The sequence below is a fragment of the Ambystoma mexicanum genome, chromosome 5p, assembly GCF_040938575.1.
Source record: "Ambystoma mexicanum isolate Mex_15411 chromosome 5p, UKY_AmexF1_1, whole genome shotgun sequence".
In the NCBI taxonomy this organism is placed as follows: Eukaryota; Metazoa; Chordata; class Amphibia; order Caudata; family Ambystomatidae; genus Ambystoma; species Ambystoma mexicanum.
Genome location: NC_090930.1, coordinates 533,104,274 through 533,122,847, shown reverse-complemented (window position 1 = coordinate 533,122,847; position 18,574 = coordinate 533,104,274).

The window sequence follows — 18,574 nt, the reverse complement described above, 5'->3', positions numbered from 1 at the left end:
TGCAAAACCAGTCGTCCATAAGGTGAGACCATTACCTTAAATGGTGAGGGATAAACTGAAGTAGAAGATAGACAGATTGGGTAAAAGTGATGTAGTTGAGCCGATTGAAGCTGCAGACTGGGTATCTCCAATAGTGATCATGAAGAAATCAGATTGGACTATTACGATGTGTGTGGACCTGAGATCTCTCAATAACAACATCTGGGTGCATCAAATTATTCTATGATTGGGAGGGAAAACTTAGCTTGTCACTGGACGCCAGTAATAGTAAGGTGAGTTTGCGAGAAACCCGCCCATTCTACCGGTGGGTTACCGGCAAACTGTAGTGAGGCTCTTTGGCCCTCATTACGAGTTTTCCAGAATTAAGCTGGTGATTCTGTCATGTCAGTAGTACAATTTCTGACTACCATATTACCGGAATCACTGGCATATTCCAATTCCGCGGGTGTGTAAATTTACCCTTAACCAGAAATGCTATTACCAGAATGACTGAAACAACTGCAAAAATAGAAAGGGCTGTGTTTCTGTTTAAAAACATAGCTGGTAACAATGATACCGGCACAACTACTGCTGGAAACACTAGCACCATTGCTACTGATGCAGGAAACACTGGCGATGGTATCACCGACTCCAAAAACAGTGCCAGTGCAGGACCAGATATCTGAGCCCCACTCAAGCACAACCACTCCAGCAAGCTCTCAGCAGAGCAGCCTAAGACACTGCTCTCGGTGACCTATGGGCTCACCAGGCCCTGCCATTAAGAAGCAGAGGAAATTAATCTGATGTACTGAATATGTGACCATTGTTTTTTTGGGGTGTGTGGACAGGGTGTGTGGGGAGGGGGAAGGGTGTGTGTGGGGACCGGGTGTGTGGGGAAGGGTGTGTGTGGGGACAGGGTGTATGGGGACAGTGTGTGTGGGGAGCGGGAGGGTGTGTGTTGGGACAGGGTGTATGCAGGGGGTGTTAGGGAGAATTCTCTGTTTAGGCTGAATTTCCTAACCTAGTGAGTCCCCCAGCAGCTTTGCTGGATTTCTGGAGTTTGTTTTTTCCATCCTGCCAAGAGTGAGACTCTTTTCCTCCCACTCTTGGACATGTATGTGTGTAATTCCTTTGAATGTCAATGTGTTCTATGGGCTATGGGGTCTTTTACTCCATAGGGTCTCATATGTTTTTCTATGTGTGTTACACCGCACCCTACGTGCCGTAACACTGGGGCGTCCTAGCGGACCTCCACCATAGACTCCATGCCCGGGGACTGACTACTGTCTCCCCGGGCATGTAAAGTCACCATTGGCTTTACTAGACCTAAATTTACTAACAGAACTAGTACAAACCATCTTATTGTGGACGTACTAGTAGGGGTAATTCGATTACTCCTAGATCTGTTACTCGAGGGGGCACTGTCCCGTCCCCCCCTCGTCGAGTTTTGGCTGGTGGCAGTGGAAACTACTTGTTATGTTCGACCCCGAACCTAACCCTATGGGATTCGTCCCATTGTTGGAGATTGATACTTTTCCTCGTTAATCTCTAACGTACCACCGGTCTACTTTTCGTAAATAAGTTTATCGGATGGTATTTTCTGCCAGAACTCGGTTTTTGAAATGGCGTCTGTGTTCGTCTCTGTGACTCCTAAACCAAAGGTTGAGCCCTTTGTTCCACTTTTGGCGGGCCTCTGTACAGAGACCCTCCAAAGTGGTGCCATTCTGTCTGGGTTACCACAGGGGTGTGGGAGGGGGTTTAGGCACCCTGGACCGAGTTGCCTTGCCAACTCCGGTCACACTCTGGAGTGATTGGCCCAGGTGGTGAGCCTTCCCGCTCACCACTTAGCATGTGTTGATTGACAGCTAGGCTGAATGAATGGGGGTTTTCTGCATAAAAGCAGGGCTTTTGGGACTGGATCTTCAGAAGTCGCCACAGGACCTAAGAATCCGACGAGGGTAATGCTGAGCCGACCTGCACGACGACACCTCCGGTGGAGCCCTGCGGAACCGACTCACCACTTCCCGACGACAGAGGAGATCTCCCTGCCGGAGAGTCTCTTCCCCTGACTGGTGGGCACAACCAGTCCCCTTTGCTTTTTATTCGCCTCAGGACGCAGTGGTCGAATTGCCCGTGCAGCACACCTCGGCAACCGGATAGCCACTACCCCTGTACCGCGACCAAAAGGTGGTGCCTTGTGACGGAGGACTCCGCGGCTGGTCTCTTCCCTGGTGGTGCACCGGACTTCACTTTTCTTCGACGACGAGAACATCTCTACTCTTGGCAAAGACCTGACGTGCATCCACCACCAGGAACAACTGCCCCCGCCGGAGCTGCTCTCCACAACAAGGTACCGTGTCCGCCTGGCTTCCCTTTCGATCGGTTCGAGTGAGGTGTGTTAATCCTCTCATTTCCGTTGGGTCACCTCCAAGCTTTTCTCATTTATTGTTCTGAACTGGTTCAATCTGCCGATAACAATTTGCTACAAAGACTTGAATGCATCTCCACTAGAGACTTTTTGGGACACGTCGCCTTGCCTCTCTCCGAGTGGGCCTGGCCTCTGAACTTTATTATCTATTGTGGTTCTTGCCTTCTTACCGTACATTTTGCCCGTGAAGCATTGAACTGTGTTGATTTCATGACCTGCCTATCTTTTTCTCTCCCGTCCTAACTAATACTAGAGTGCCATCTAGGTTGAGGCATACACCTCTGTCTGTAAATAAGTGGTGCCGGTAGAACCTAGACTTGTTGAAATATTATTAGGGGAATTGATAGTTTCTTCTTCGTAGAGTAATTGTGTTTGATTTGTTTGCCGTCAAAGTGCCATAGTGTTTTTCATAGATGTTTTGTTATAAATAAATGCCTTAATATTTTTACACTAAGCCTCGTTGCGTGTTTACTTGTCTCGCTGTGAAGAATTGCCCTATTTTGTATACTCCACATACTGCTCAACTCTTCTTGAGGGAAGTCTGACTGCTCAGCCACAGCTACCAAGTGAATCTGTGTGATACAGACTGCTACCAAGTGGGTTCACCGCCAAACGCCTGTAGTCCTAAATCTTTTGCAGTGGTCCCAGAGGGAACTGCACAGGTTTCCGCCTAACACTGGTGTACAGCGGTGGGATTTGTATCGAGTATACAGTTTAGAGTGCTTTTCGACACTGTAGGATAACTAAACACAAAACTTAGCACAAAAAGCAACTTTCAAAAAACATGTCTACGATGGAAACTTACAGTCAAGAGTCCTTGTCAGGTGAAAATACTGAGAGTTTGCGAGCTCTCTGTAGGCAAGAGAATCTTTCTGTAAGAGGCAAGAAGTTAGAACTAATAGAGAGATTGCTGGCGAACCAAAGTCTGGGTACTGGTTCAGAGGAACCAATCTCTCCAGCAAATGTAGATAACAGTGATGGTGTTGATCTAAATCATAATTCTGATGATAGCGATGAAGAGGCTGACGAGGACGGCGAGGCTAACAAAACTGTCTCCCCTGCTCCTCTACCCGCCTTACCTGCTGTGCCTACGGGGCCCATACCAGGTCCCACAAGTAACCCTGCTACTTTTGAACTTGAAAAAATGAAGCTCGAATTAGAATACAAACGGTTCTTGGCTCAATCCGAACGAAACCAAGAGCTCGAGTTCAGACGGATGAATGCCCAGGCTGAGCAGAAGCAAGCTGAGTTAAGACTCAGGGAAATAGAACTTAATCACGAGTTAGAGATGAAAAAGTTGTCTATGGAAAATGCTTCTCTCTCCTCTGGTTCCTCTAGGAGCTCCAGTCCCAAAAGATCCCGGATGCCGAAGGAATTAGTGGGTATGTATGAACCGAGATTGGATGTGTTGGATTGGTTGAAACTGTTTGAATACAATCATGAGCTCCAGGACATCACCGGGAATGCTTTACTTCCCTGGTTGTTCTCTAGGCTCCCTCCTGTTGCGACTGATGTGGTAATGGAGTTGGGGGAGGCGGATAAGACGGATTACGAAAGTGTAAAACTAGCTTTAATAGCTAGATTCGGGAAGACCCCTTCCCAGTATCTTAAGAGGTTTAGAACCCTCAAAAGCATGATGGTACCCCTTGGGCTACCTGGGTGAGTGAAGGGTTGAAGAACTTAGAGGGATGGATTAAGGGTTACAAAGTGAACACTTATGAGGGTATGAGGAATCTTTTCATGTTGGAGTCGATTTATGATGCCTGTTCTCCTGAGCTCAGACAGCACTTGGCTGATTCGAAGGAATTGGATTCCCGGGAGCTAGCTAAGGCTGCTAACTTATGGGTTGCCAACCGGGCTACTCGTAAGGATTCTGGGGCAACTCAGAAAAAGGATGAGGGGAAACAGCCTAAAAAAGACTCAAAAGAGAATTCTAATAACTCACATTCCAAAGAGGGCCCCAAACAAAGCCAGAAGGGTAAACCACAAGGAAAACCACAGCAGAATAGTGTGTCTTCTGGTGCCAAAACGGAAGGAGGTCAGAACAAGCCACCATTCCAGAAAGCATTTGGTAAATGCTTTGTTTGTGGCTCGGCTGACCACGTGAAAGGAGATCCCAGATGTAAGGGTAAACCTTCAGGGGTCCAGCTTGTCTCCTTAGCCTTCGTTCCAGAGGAGGAAGTCCAAATGGTAAGTGGAAACTTTCTACTGCTAGCTGACGAACCCATTGGAGTCCCAGCCAGCGTTTCTTTAGTATCTCTGGGGTTGTGGGAACAACAGAATTTAGATGTCTATAATTCTATCCCCGATAATACTAAAGAGTATTATAAGGACAGTGTCCAGGTGAATGGTCAGGAGACTCCTGCCATTAGGGACACTGGGGCCAGCATAACTGTGGTGGATAAATTGTTTTTTCAGGCTGAGGATGTTGCTAAGGCACCCAAACGCCTCACCAAGTTAGCTGGAGGGCCTGTGCAGATGCTTCCCCAATTACCAGTTCTCATCCAGTTTAACGACATGACTGTGAAGATACCTGTCAGCATACAGAGTGAGGTACCAGGACGCGTACTGTTGGGTAACGATTTGAAAACTCTCGGAGTTGTTTTGCATACTCCCAGACCTCCTAGTAAACGGTTACAGGAGCTAACCAGACCCGCAAGAGAGAGGACCATGCGCGGTACTCTCCAGGAGATGATGAAGAAAGAAATCACTCCTGCTCCACTGGAATTGTCGGCCGCTGTCTCCAAGAAATCAGAAGCGAAAGGGAAACCTAAGGCTTCTATCCCGAAACCAGCAGCCAGCATTCCAGTGCAGCTAACACGGACTTCCCCGCAGGAAGATGGCCTCTTCTACAGTGAACCGACCGAGTCTGCACCTGGAGACTACAAACGACTTGTAGTACCCCAAGAGAACAGACCACAGTTCTTGCAGTTAGCCCACGAGATTCCTTTGGCTGGTCACTTGAGTTTCAAGAAGACTAAGGAAAGGCTCTCTCTCTACTTCTATTGGCCGAAGATGGGGGCCGAGGTAGAAAAACACTGCAGGAGCTGCCACACCTGCCAGCTCTCTGGCAAGGTTGGCTCCAAGAATGTGGCACCTTTAGTGCCTCTCCCAGTTGTGGGAGTCCCATTTGAGAGAGTAGGGATTGACATTGTTGGTCCCCTTGATCCTCCAACCTCCTCAGGCAACAGGTTTATACTTGTTGTAGTAGACAATGCTACTAGGTATCCTGAGGCAATTCCTATGAGGACTGTTACAGCCCCAGCTGTGGCTAAGGCCCTCCTTGGTATTTTTAGTAGGGTCGGGTTTCCTAAGGAAGTAATCTCTGACAGGGGGTCAAACTTTATGTCCAACTACATGAAAGCCATGTGGAAAACCTGTGGAGTTACTTGCAAGTTCTCAACAGCGTACCACCCACAAACCAATGGGTTGGTAGAACGGTTCAACCGAACCATGAAGAGCATGATAGGTGCTTTAGAAGAACCCCTTAAGCGTAAGTGGGACCTTCTACTGCCATGCCTTCTCTTTGCTTATAGAGAAGTCCCTCAGGAGGGAGTAGGTTACTCTCCCTTCGAACTACTCTATGGTCATCCCGTCAGAGGTCCATTGGCCCTGATTAAGGAGGGGTTGGAGAGTGCTCCTTCCCCCAAGCCAGTCAGAGTGACTGACTACGTGATAGGTCTCCGGAGGAGAATGTCACACATGATGACGGAAGCAAGCGATAACTTGAAAGCTGGACAAGCATTGGTCAAGCACTGGCACGATCAAAAGGCTAACATGGTTGAGTTCGCTCAAGAACAGCTCGTTCTCGTTATGATCCCAACAAGGCAGAGGGCCTTGCAAGATAAGTGGATGGGACCCTTCCGAGTCGTGGGTAAACTCGGAGAGGTTAACTATCTGGTGGACTTGGGCAATCCCAAGGAGGCTCCGACAGTCTTTCACACCAACCGACTTAAAGCGTATGTCTCAAGACCTGATGTAGGAGCGTTGCTTCTAGCGTCATCCGAGGAAGAAGAAGAGAGTGAAGCTCTTCTGGATCTCCTCAGAGGCTTACCTTTAGATGAAAAAGTTGAATGAGTAAATCTCTCCTCCAAACTGACACCCGAGCAACAAGAAGAGTGCAAATCTATGTTGAATCAGTTTGCCTCTCTGTTCTCGCTTTCACTTTCACCAGGCTTGACCCTTTGGGGCCAGCACGACAAACTCACTGGTGACTGTCTGCCAGTCAAAAGCAGAGGATACCGCATGTCAGAAAACGTACAAACCCACATCAAAGGTGAGGTCAGCAAGATGCTCGATCTCGGGGTAATAGAGCCCTCTACTAGTCCATGGTCTAGCCCAGTTGTGTTAGTACCAAAGGCCGGATCTAAAGAACTTAGATTCTGTGTGGATTATAGAGCTCTTAATGCAGTCACCAAGACTGATGCCCACCCTTTGCCAAGAACAGATGAGTTGGTGGATAAACTTGGCGCCGCCAAGTTCCACAGCACATTTGACTTGACGTCAGGCTATTGGCAAATAGTCCTGACAGACCATGCCAAGGAGAAAACTGCATTTTCTACCCCTGTTGTCTTATACCAGTTTAAGGTAATGCCTTTCGGATTGAAGAATGCACCTGCTACGTTTCAACGGATGGTAAACAAGGTTCTGAATGGGATGGAGGACTTCTGCATGGCATACTTGGATGACATCACAGTGTTCAGCAATTCCTGGGAAGAACATGTAACCCACCTGAGAGATGTTTTGCAGGCTCTTGGACGAGCCAATCTGACCATAAAGGCGAGCAAATGCCAAATTGGACAGAGTAAGGTAGTCTATCTTGGACATGAGGTAGGAGGTGGAGAAATAAGGCCTTTGCTCAGTAAGATTGAAGCTGTGCAAAATTGGACAACACCGACTACTCAAACCCAGGTGAGAGCCTTCCTAGGCCTCACTGGGTATTACAGGAATTTCATAGAGAACTATGGGACCATAGCTTCTCCACTGAATGTCATCTCCTCGCCCAAATTTCCTAAGAAAGTTAGATGGAACGAGGAGTGCAATCAGGCTTTTGAAAACCTGAAAAAGGCTCTTTGCCAAGCCCCAGTACTCAGAGCTCCTGATTATCGCCAACACTTCATTGTGCAGACAGATGCTTCAAATGTAGGAATAGGTGCCGTACTCAGTCAACTGGATGGGAAAGGTAGGGAGCACCCTGTTTGCTTCATCACCCGCAAGCTGAAGGATCCTGAAACAAGGTGGGCAACAATCGAAAGAGAGTGCTTTGCTATCGTGTGGGCTCTGAAGAAGTTTAGGCCGTACTTGTATGGTTCTACTTTCGTCATTCAGACTGACCACCAACCCTTGAGATGGTTAATGCAAATGAGATGGTCGATCTGCCTGCAAGGGTTTGATTTCACCATTGAGCACAGGTCAGGGTGTCACCACCAAAATGCTGATGGTCTCTCTAGGATGTATGTCATCGACTAGAGGTATGAGTTTCATCCAGGAGTGGATTAAATCCTCCTGTCCCTTAGTCTGGGGGGGGCGAGTGTTAGGGAGAATTCTTTGTTTAGGCTGAATTTCCTAACCTAGTGAGTCCCCCAGCAGCTTTGCTGGATTTCTGGAGTTTGTTTTTTCCATCCTGCCAAGAGTGAGACTCTTTTCCTCCCATTCTTGGACATGTATGTGTGTAATTCCTTTAATGTCAATGCGTTCTATGGGCTATGGGGTCTTTTACTCCATAGGGTCTCATATGTTTTTCTATGTGTGTTACACCGCACCCTACGTGCCGTAACACTGGGACGTCCTAGCGGACCTCCACCATAGACTCCATACCCGGGGACTGACTACTGTCTCCCCGGGCATGTAAAGTCACCATTGGCTTTACTAGACCTAAATTTACTAACAGAACTAGTACAAACCATCTTATTGTGGACGTACTAGTAGGGGTAATTCGATTACTCCTAGATCTGTTACTCGAGGGGGCACTGTCCCGTCTTCCCTCGTCGAGTTTTCGCTGGTGGCAGTGGAAACTACTTGTTATGTTCGACCCCGAACCTAACCCTATGGGATTCGTCCCATTGTTGGAGATTGATACTTTTCCTCGTTAATCTCTAACATACCACCGGTCTACTTATCGTAAATAAGTTTATCGGATGGTATTTTCTGCCAGAACTCGGTTTTTAAAATGGCGTCTGTGTTCGTCTCTGTGACTCCTAAACCAAAGGTTGAGCCCTTTGTTCCACTTTTGGCGGGCCTCTGTACAGAGACCCTCCAAAGTGGTGCCATTCTGTCTGGGTTACCACAGGGGTGTGGGAGGGGGTTTAGGCACCCTGGACCGAGTTGCCTTGCCAACTCCGGTCGCACTCTGGAGTGATTGGCCCAAGTGGTGAGCCTTCCCGCTCACCACTTAGCATGTGTTGATTGACAGCTAGGCTGAATGAATGGGGATTTTCTGCATAAAAGCAGGGCTTTTGGGACTGGATCTTCAGAAGTCGCCACAGGACCTAAGAATCCGACGAGGGTAACGCTGAGCCGACCTGCACGACGACACCTCCGGTGGAGCCCTGCGGAACCGACTCACCACTTCCCGACAGAGGAGATCTCCCTGCCGGAGAGTCTCTTCCCCTGACTGGTGGGAACAACCAGTCCCCTTTGCTTTTTATTCGCCTCAGGACGCAGTGGTCGAATTGCCCGTGCAGCGCACCTCGGCAACCGGATAGCCACTACCCCTGTACCGCGACCAAAAGGTGGTGCCTTGTGATGGAGCACTCCGCGGCTGGTCTCTTCCCTGGTGGTGCACCGTACTTCACTTTTCTTCTACGATGAGAACATCTCTACTCTTGGCAAAGACCCGACGTGCATCCACCACCAGGAACAACTGCCCCCGCCGGAGCTGCCCTCCACAACAAGGTACCGTGTCCGCCTGGCTTCCCTTTCGATCGGTTCGAGTGAGGTGTCTTAATCCTCTCCTTTCCGTTGGGTCGCCTCCAAGCTTTTCTCATTTATTGTTCTGAACTGGTTCAATCTGCCGATAACAATTTGCTACAAAGACTTGAATGCATCTCCACTAGAGACTTTTTGGGACACGTCGCCTTGCCTCTCTCCAAGTGGGCCTGGCCTCTGAACTTTATGATCTATTGTGGTTCTTGCCTTCTTACCGTACATTTTGCCCGTGAAGCATTGAACTGTGTTGATTTCATGACCTGCCTATCTTTTTCTCTCCCGTCCTAACTAATACTAGAGTGCCATCTAGGTTGAGGCATACACCTCTATCTGTAAATAAGTGGTGCCGGTAGAACCTAGACTTGTCGAAATATTGCTAGGGGGATTGATCGTTTCTTCTTCGTAGAGTAATTGTGTTTGATTTGTTTGTCGTGACAGTGCCATAGTGTTTTTCATAGATGTTTCGTTATAAATAAATGCCTTAATATCTTTACACTAAGCCTTGTTGCGTGTTTGCTTGTCTCGCTGTGAAGAATTGCCCTATTTTGTATACTCCACATACTGCTCAACTCTTCTTGAGGGAAGTCTGACTGCTCAGCCACAGCTACCAATTGAATCTGTGTGGTACAGACTGCTACCAAGTGGGTTCACCGCCAAACGCCTGTAGTCCTAAATCTTTTGCAGTGGTCCCAGAGGGAACTGCACAGGTTTCCGCCTAACAGGGGCGAAGGGTATGGGGACAGGGTATGTGAGGAGGGGATGGCAGGCACAAGGTGTTAGTAGTAGATAGATACCACATGACGATTTACATGCACAGAATGCCCGCACAACCTATGACCGGTTTGGCCACACTGAAGATGGCAATGGCACAGCATGGCTGTCTTGCCCCTCTCCCTTCCAATCCCGCTGGCTTTCAACCCCTACACTATTCACATTGCAGACCGACCTGAGCGCTAAGCATCTACGCAAGTGGCAACAGTGTACAATATGAGACCCACCATGACATGCACCTCATGGTCCTAGGTGGAACAGTCTACTGATACACTCGATTTGGAGGCGTGGCAGTGTTGCATTATGGTACCTGTAGTGCATTGCGCTATCAGGTAATATTATCCCCATATATATGGTCGCCGTAAATAATATCGCCGGGAAAAGGTCACGGCAATATTATATGGGTGACCATATATATGGGGACAGGGGGAAAAAAAATAAAATAAAAAAATGTGGGGGTTGCAGGGATGTCCCTGCATGTTCCATGCAATAATGTCGCCACAAAAAACGGCCATTTTTCGGCGATATTTTTGTATGGCGAGATTTTTGTGGTGACATTATTACATAGAACCGTGCATTGCATGATGTTGTCCTTATGGCTTATGAATGGATTGGTAATTGACTGATACTTCTCCAGTCTTGCGATACTCCTTGTAAATTGTGGCCTGTCAATCAGGTCTGCGCTGGTTGATCGTGCATATGCAGGGTGATTTTGGGGCATGCATTTGTGGCATCACCCACCTTAGCCCGTGGCTAATGCTGCAATGTGTGTGTAGTTGTACATGCTTTTCTGCAGGACCATCGAGTTGTGGGTTGATCATGGGAAGTGGATCCTGGGAAGCAGGCACAGCAGTGCATGATGGTCAGGTTGCTGCCACAGGTCACTTGGACATTGAGTGAATGGTACTACTTCCTGTTCCTGTAGACGTCCTCTGAGGTGTGGGGGGGCCATCAGCTCTACATGTATGAAGTCCAATGCTGCCAACACATTGGCCATGCCCACAATCGCATAGAAGCAGGCCTTGTTGGCATTTACCTCACCTGGGTAGTTGGGAGGGTGATGTGCTGGGCCACATGGCACAGGACAGCCTCTAGTACCTGCACCAGCAATCTGAAGAAAGCAAGCTGTGATATGCCATTTAGCTGGCTCACCGGAATGTGCCTGAAGTGCAGGACCAACACCAGCTTCAACAGCGGTGATATGGCTGCCCAGATGCCAATCCTGATCCCAATGTCATCCTGGATAAGGTTCACAAGTTCAAGTATTGTCTCTCTGTTTAGGCAGTACATGGTGTGTATCTAGCCATCTGTCAGGGCCCATGGTGTAGTCCTTGTATGGGGAATCACAGCACGCCTCTGCCTCGCCACTTGCATCCCAATCATTATCCTTCTCCGCCTCCTCTCCTGGCCTCTTGTCACCACTGCTGCTCCAGCTCAATCAGCTGCACTCCAGCGTGCATGGCCTCCATGTCCATTGCAATGATAATGAGTGGCAGCATGGTTGTGCTGGTGAGTGTTCTTGGGGTGGGTGTGGCCCTTGGGTACAGTTCCTGTGTCTATTGGGTGCACCTGGGTGAATTGGGTGCACCTGTGTCAGGTAATAGTGCTGGTATACAGTACTACTGTCACTTTATTACCAGACGGCTGACTTGTAATGGGCCCCTTTGGTTTGAGCTTGTTTGTTTAAGGGTCAAGGAGTGTTGTGGGAATGATTTCATGGGAGCCGTGCCTCAAGCGTAGTGTGTTTATAGATTCCCTGCACCGCATCAGGCGCAGTGTAGGATTTCAATACGGAGCTGCGGTTGGCGTGGAGAGTGAGCACCGAGGGACAGTTGGAGTGGTGAGCGGCAGCTGGAAGCACCACGCAGCTCAAATGAGGAGGCTCACTAATAAAGGAGTTCATTCGTTACCTGGTGTTCTGCCTCTCATGTGCTCGCCTGGTCTGGCCTCAACAATCTGGCAAGGCCTGTCCAATCATTGACAGCCTCTGGCCAACACATCTGTCTAGCAAAAGACACACTTTGGCTTGGATGGGGACTGGGTCAAGACAGAACCTGTACCCGTATAGGGTCACGCACACAGAGCACACTTTGCCCAGGAAAGGAGAAACTTTGCCTGGGAAATTCTGAGAGGTCAGGAAGAAAGCCAATGCACAAAATGGCCAAAGGACAGACACAAATCTTGTCACATGGCCATTTTAGAGTATATGGTACTCTAAATGGCAATATATGATACAATACAAAAGAGCACTCTAGAAAAGTCAAAAACACAGTAGAGAAATTTCCAGTGCTACCAGCACACTAGACATATTGTGTCAGCAGCATAAGTGATGCAAAAGAAAAGTTATAGTGGCACAGATTATCACTACTGCACTTCATGGTAAGGTGGTGTGTGCAGTTAAAAATAACAAGAATTCCACAAAGGGATACAGTGTCTGCCAATAGCCAATACTGTTAGTCTTAGGGACTGATCAGTCCCCCCATAAAAAGTGAGCCAAAAAAAAGGAAGTAAGGCTGGGTCTTTACTTCCCTCCAAAAGGTCAGGTCAAGATGCAGACAATAGGAAAATGATAGAGTGGCCCATTAAAGTATATGGGGGAATGAAGCAAAAAGAAAATCTTTCCCAACATCCAAACACGCCTGGTCACAAAGATTGCAAGTGGGGGGATAAGATTCTAACCCTCCTACCAACATCGGAATATAAACTTCTAGGAAAATGACATGGACCTAACAAGATTAAATAAGTGTTTGGGGATCTCAATTATTGATTCAGCAGGAAGTCTTCCATAATTGAACAAAGGTTTACCATGTAAACTGGTTAAAAACATGAAAGGAACCCCCACACAGCCACATCAGAGACTGCCTCAGATGTATCTTTCATTATTTCTTTGCCAGGGCAATTTGGGAAAATGGTTCTAAAAGACCTCAAGCCATCTCAAGAGTCCCACGTATAGGTTTTCCGACAACACATCCAAGATATCTTCATCAAGTGTAGCTAAAGGGTTTGTACACTGAATGAAGACTCCTCTAGGAAAAGCAGTGAGACATTTCCCCTACTGTTTACCAGAGGTTCTGCAGCAAACTGTCCAGGGGGGACTCAAGAAGATGATACCTGGTGTAATGCAAATGTGAAATGTTCTCAAACTCAACTGGCTTTCCCAATCATCTTGGTGAGGAAGCCAGACAGACGTTGGAGGTTCTACAAAGACGTCTACATCAATGAGATGATTAAATGCATTGGGCAAGCCCAAAACATATCAACATTGGATCTTACAAAAGGCTACTGGCAGATACCCTTTTCAATGAAGATATATCCTTATCTACACCCATGGGATAATACTACTTTACTGTACTCCAGTTCAGACTTCGTGAGGTTTAGGCCACATTCCCATGAGTCAAGTGCATTATACTGCAGCCCCCTTGGGAGTATATAGGGACCTAATTGGATATCATTGACATATATAGAATGTCCTGGAGTACACGTATGCGTTATCTTTACCAAATGTGTCAGAGTCTGCCAAAGTTAATCCTGCAGGCCAATCCCAGTACGTGTCCTCTGGCCATGTCTATTGTAAGATATCTTGGCCTAAAATGGTGAAAAGTAGCATTCAACCCCAGGAAAATAAAGTACAGATGCTGACAATTATTCTAGCCCACAAGACCAGGAAAGACCTGCAAACCTCCCCTGGACTAGATTAATTTTATAGAAGATCTTTCCCAAATGTCTTGATGCTGGTAGGTCCCCTGAATGATATGAAATGATATGATATGATATTGCATTTATAACGTGTCTGTACACAAGTGTTTCTTGGCGCCACAAGACAAGGGAGGGAAGACAGAGGGAAGACAAGACAAATGATCTTAGTAAGCCTTGTGACATTCGGATCGTGCAAGTGCGACAGCGAGAGGTGCAAGGGGAAGGTAGTGGGGGAAGTGCAAGGGAACAGGTAGGAGGAAGTGTGGTCAGGGCCAGTAAGGCTCTGGGTAAGTGCAATTCAGCAGTGGGGGGCTGTAGAGGTTGCAGATAAGAGCCGCTATGTGCGCAGTAGGCCAAGCATCAGTGCTAGGAGGGCTGGTCATAGAAGATCCTGGTACCCAGTGATACTCTGAGAGAACCAAACAAGCAGTCGGCAAATCAGACAGGAAGGTTAGCAAGGGAGTGAGAGGGAGAAGGCAGAGGAGAGCATGAACGTTTTGAGCTGCTTCCCGACCTTCATGTGGTCTGGATCAAGTCTGAGAGGGGCAGGGAGGCTGTTCATGAGGAAGGCACCTGCAGAGGAGAGAGATCTACCCCTACTCTCTGCCTGGAGAAGCATCTGACCCTTAGAGAGTTGTAGGTAGCTGATTGAAGGGCTCGAGAAAGAAGGTACTTAGGCAGAGAGAGTTGGATATAGTGCAGGCCCGAGCCCCAGAAAGCTTTGTGGACAATGCAGAGGGCCATGAACCTGATCCTTGCAGCCACCAGGAGCCAGTGGAGAGACTTCTGGACTGGAGAGATACAGCCCCTGGGTTTGAGGCCAAGGATAAGTCTTGCAGTCCTGTTCTGGATTAGCTGCAGAGGGCACAGAGTAGAGGCAGGCAGATTGAGAAAGAGGATGTTGCAGTAGTCCAGCCTGTAGTGAACCAGAGCTCTGGAGACAGTGAGGTTCTGGGGGAAAGTGAAAATGGTAGGATACCTCTGAGGAGGTGCAGCTGGAAGTGGGCCTTTTTGGAAAGGTCCATGATGTGAGGAGAGAAGGCGTGGAGTCGAAGATGACACCAATGTGTTTTGCGTCACAGGTAGGCGAGGGTAGAGGGCCCAAGTATGGCAGCTAGAGTGAGAGAGGGAAAGCAGGAGCAGAGGTCCCAAGTAGAAGGGTCTACATCTTACTGGCATTAAGGCAAAGATCGTTGGACAAGCACCAATCCTGAATTGTGGATAGACAGTCACGAATGAGCGAGGCAAGAGAGCCAGCTGAGGGAAGCCTGAAGGAGAGCTGAGTGTCATCCGCATAATACTGAAAGTTGGAGAAGGAGGAGATGAGGTGGGCCAAAGGAGCCAGATAGACATTGAAGAGCGAGGGTGAGAGGATAGAGTAATGCGGAACACCACATGTAGAGGGAGTGGTGTTGGAGAAGAAGGACCCAAATTAGACATGGGGAGGTTGGTCCAAGAGGAAGGAGGTCAGCTACGCCACAGCCTGATCAATGATGCCCAGGTGATCAAGTGAACAGGGTGGAGTGATTGACTGTGTCGAACACAGAAGAAAGGTCAAGGAGGATGAGGACAGAAGGAGAGCTAGAGTCAAGATTAGAAAGCAGATCTTCACCTGTGTTCAGGAGAGAAATGTCCATGCCTCTGGCTGCTCTGAAGCCAGACTGATGATCATGGAGGCAACCAACAGATTCAGTGTGGAGAGTAAGCTGGGAGATGGCCAACCTTTCCAGGAGTTTGCCCAGGAAAGAAGTGATAAAAATCGGGTGATAAATAAAGGGAAGGAAATAAACCAAACAAAATCAAACCGTGTGGATGACAGATTCAGAAGAGGCTTTCAGGAGGATGAAGCAATCCCTTTGCCATCCAACCCGCCTAAAAATGCTTTTAATAGCACCAATATACTGCATGCTGATGGACACCTCATTCATGGTATTATGAGTAGCCCTTTTATAGATAGAGTGGCAAAATCTCTTTATAAGTCGTAAGTTGTACCGCAGAGAACTCAATTATATCACAATGGAATTAGAATAGCTTGGCATTGAATGGGATGTAGTTACTCTTATGTACTTTGTAAGTGTCAAGACATTTGTATCAGCGGATGCCGCATGAACTGGCTAGCTACAAACAAGGATACCAATGTGCAAATGATGCACTGTCTCATCTCTCAGCAATGAAAAGTAAGTGGTTCACAAATGCCATCCCATGAAAAAACAGCAACCTGACAAAATAAGAGGGAAGTTGTTGACCACCCTGGAAAGTATGACTGGATCAATGCAAATTATGCAGCCAATCCATGAACTATTAATTTAACCGGAGAGAGCTTTGAGCACTCCAGTGAATGATTCTTCATCATGGAATGCCACCAATAAAACATGAAGATGGATGGTTGTAATGAGCCACTATCAGATTGAAGGTCAAGAGGTATTGTGGTCAGCATCTTCCCATGGGACGTTTTATGCACTTTCTTCCTAGGAGACACACAACATTGTGCCATACCAAGGAGTGATTTAAAAAAGAGTGTGCATTAATTATGTGTTGCAATAGCCATTTACCCTGAAGAAGTCTAGCTAGCAAATGTATTGTTTATGTAGACTTTCTTATAGCAGTAACGTCAACATGTTGAGGTAAGCAAGAAGACAACTTGAGGCACTAATTAGGGTATTCAGTCGAATTCCTCTCTGGTGCACACACATTTAAGCATACCAGTACATACACAGTTATTTTTGGATAACATTTGGTATTTTTTTCAAAACGTTTGCCTCCTTAGGGATAGAAAAATGCATTGTTTCCTGTGAGTACTAATACCACTTGGTGATGTGTGGTGGCTGCTTCGTACAAGATACTGTAACAGTTGTTCTAAAAACGACATTTGTTTGTAAGAAAAGGTTTTATGAAATGGAAATATTCTTATGAGTGGACATGCAATAAATGTAATGCATATTTTTGTATCAAGAATGTTCGGCTCATATCTCTATATATGAGAATTAGGATTACCAATTAGAATTGCTTGGCATTAAAGGGCCTCATTACGAGTTTGGAGGTAGCCATGGTGCTATTAGCGCCATGGCGGCCTCCAAAATCGTGTCCGGGTCCGGGTTCTGTGAATGAGGAATTACTGGGTCATTCCGACCTTGGAGGACCCAGTACTTCCTCATGCGCAAAACCATTCCCCATTCCCATTTAAGCCCCTATAGGGCTCAATGGGAATGGGGATGGAGCTAATAATGGCCCCGTTATTAGCTCCTTGGTCCCCTTGTGTGACCCGGAAAGGAAGTCTGGTTTTACCAGAGGTCTGTTCCGGGTCCCACTAGGGGACCTCGTAATCAGGCATCCCGTAATGAACGGTGCCGGTCCCGTACCGGCACCGTTCATAACGGGGCCGCCAGGGTCGTAATGAGGCCCATAGTCTCAATGATCTGAGGTTCTATGAAGGGGTTGCAGGATACAATTAAAGATGCATTGGTGAATGTAGTAGAGAGACCGGCATCTTGTGAAAAACTAATTGACTTGGTTATTAAATTAGACTTCAGGATAATTGAACGAAAGCGAGAAAGATGAATGAAAGAAGCAGGCAGTTGGGTGAAAGTAGAATATTGGGTAAGGGAGAACGTCCCACTGAGAAGATAATGTGGGAAGATATAATTAAGGGAGCTCCACCTCAAGGAATCCTCAGCTGAATCTGGATGAGTAAGAAAGACACAGACAACATAATCAATGTTTGTGCACTATCAGAATTCCACTTGAGAGAAGGTAACAATAGTACTTGATTGTGAAGCTGTGAGTAAAATGTGTGCCCGGCTTTTAGCCCAGGAATTGTATATACCCCTAGTCAGGAAAGAGCAGATTGAACATGTTAGGGCTGTGAATGAGACACAGTTAACCTCAGGTCCATTAACTGATTCAACCATTGAGGTAATAATGTGCTGTGAGGAAAAACACATCCAGCATATATGGTTTGATATGATATATGCCCCACAGTTGAAACTTAGATTAGGTGTGCCATGGTTGAAACCCACAATCTATTGATTATTTGGGGAGGCAGATCAATTATATTCCCTTCTACTTTATGTAGGGACCATTGTCAGGATGCTGCAATGGAGGTAGATTGGGAAATGGAGTCTAAGAGTGGTTACCTGGCACATGAGTGCCTTTGTCAGTGTTGTATTGGAGCTCTAGAGGTCATCCATCAGAGAGTTATCAGGAGTTTGCAGACATCTTTTACATTCTTTTCAACATCCTCCCCAAACTTGACTATCATATAGACATAGAGCCAGTGCTACTATTCCATATGGTAGGATTTACATCCTTACTGAAAAGGACAACTTCTATCTAAAGAAATATAGGGACAAGAATCACAAGATTTAATTTATATGTCATTTCATCTCAGTTGACTCATCTCTCATTTTTGTACCCAATAGGTTATGAGAACTGAGAACCCTTTTCTGCCTATTTCAGTATTTCAGGATACTATTTAGAGGTTAAAGATCTTCTAGAAATGTGATTCAAGGGGAGCCTATCAATTGGTGCAAGTGAGTGAGGGAGACGAATGAAACCTGCCTTCAGAACACAGTCTTTTTGAGTATCAGATTATGCCATTTCAGTTATGCAATGCACCTGCAGTGTTTAAATATTTTATAAACAAACTCCTGAAAGAACTAACTGTGCGGTCATGCCTACATAGGATATTTTTGTCTTCACCAAGAACCTTGCGACACATCCAGGACACGTGAATGTGATTCTAACTAAACTTTAGTAGCATAGATTGGAGAAATG